At 39.2% G+C, this 1,568-nt stretch overlaps 1 protein-coding gene across 1 annotated transcript in view; it reads left to right on the forward strand.

The window, feature by feature from the left end:
- The window catches only part of tti1 (TELO2 interacting protein 1), a 22,207-nt gene that overhangs the window by 13,682 nt on the left and 6,957 nt on the right, over nucleotides 1–1,568 (forward strand). The window lies entirely within an intron of this gene.

Consider the following 1,568-nt stretch of genomic DNA (forward strand, 5'->3'; position numbering starts at 1 on the left):
ACCTGATTCTAGACGGTCGGTAGGTAGATAGGTCAGTCAAACTTTATTAATAGATTACAAACCAGCGTTCTGACAACTATCCCAGCATGCATCGCACACTTCTTCTTCTACGGGTGAAAATGAAGTCTGGCGCTGCTTACCGTAGTTGCTAGACCTGTTGTGGCTCAATATTGGTCCATATATAAAGCGCGCTGTCGGCTTTTGAGGAAATTGAAGGTTTTTAGGTGGGCCTTATGGTGCGGAACATACGGTACTCACTTCCCCCATATTAAATCTAACACAGAAGCTGATGTTTTTAGCAACAAAAGGGGCCCCTAAATCAAATTCTGCTCATGGCCTCATACAGCCTGCATGATGAGTTAAATCTGCTGCACTGAGCAGAGATGCACAACAAACGGGAGATTTAATTTAATGCTGCTAATGTGGCTTTAGTAACTCTTTCATTTCATGTCTGTTGAGTTTTTAATAAGAGTCACAGAAACTATTCTGGTTGGTCCAGTTTATGGGATCAGATTTTCAGATATCCGCGCGGCCGTCTGACTAAGTGGACAAAGCATCTGATATGGTTTGATGCATCGTGTAACCAGAAAAATAATACTACTACTACTAATAAAATAATATAAAACCAGCGTGAAGCGTGACAACGAGAAGAGTGCGAAAGTTCCTCAAATGGGCTGAATTCACCAGCTCAGAGTGTGGGAGTTGAAAACAGAAGAGAGAACAGATAGACAAAACAGAAAGCTGCCTTTATTTATCACCGTCTTCAACGTAGAGCCGTTAAAACCACAAAATAAAATCTGAATATTTTTCTATATAAACCCTGGTGCTTTAAGTGTTAAGTGTTATGCTTAAGTTATGATACTTCCCAGATATTCATTTCTGTCTACTTATTTGTTCTCAGTCATCCAGGACATACCAAAATTTAAAAAGGCTTAAAAATAAAGCAACTTAACAAGTTATAATTTAAACAGCCCATAACTTGAATTGGGAGCCATTTCAATAAATCAATGATAATGGGGAATTTTAATAGTTACTCATTAAAGCTTTTTTATTTAGAGCCTTAAATTTTTGTAAAGGTGTAGCAGAGATTAGATCAGTCAGACTGAACAAAACTCGTATAGAAGCAACATTTGAATTTTAGTTTTACTTCTCTGCAGGCTGCTTACTGAGAAAAACACATTTGATGTGCATTACTAGTCATTTTTGGTCCTGCAGCTTAAACGTGGTTTAAAAACTTTTTAAACCACGTTTTACTGTACTTTTCACTGTAACTTTGCCGACCACCCCAAAATTGGTCTTAAGAAATTTTCCTGTTTATGGTCCCCACCTATCATGAGATGGGATCTACACCCTTGGCTGAATCTGCATGATGGGGTTAGCGTTGGTTCATTAACCACTAACATTCTGGTCAACCAGGAACACATGCATAAACTTTGCAGGGAAGACAGAACCGCACGCTGGGCAGCGTGTTGAGATGTAAATGCCGCATATAATGCTTTGTTCACAAAGATAAATCATTCTCACCGCTCGCTCAACGCGCCTCTGAATTCCCTACAACTTATTCCTGC

Source organism: Poecilia formosa, unplaced genomic scaffold, assembly GCF_000485575.1.
Source record: "Poecilia formosa unplaced genomic scaffold, Poecilia_formosa-5.1.2 Scaffold460, whole genome shotgun sequence".
Lineage (NCBI taxonomy): Eukaryota > Metazoa > Chordata > Actinopteri > Cyprinodontiformes > Poeciliidae > Poecilia > Poecilia formosa.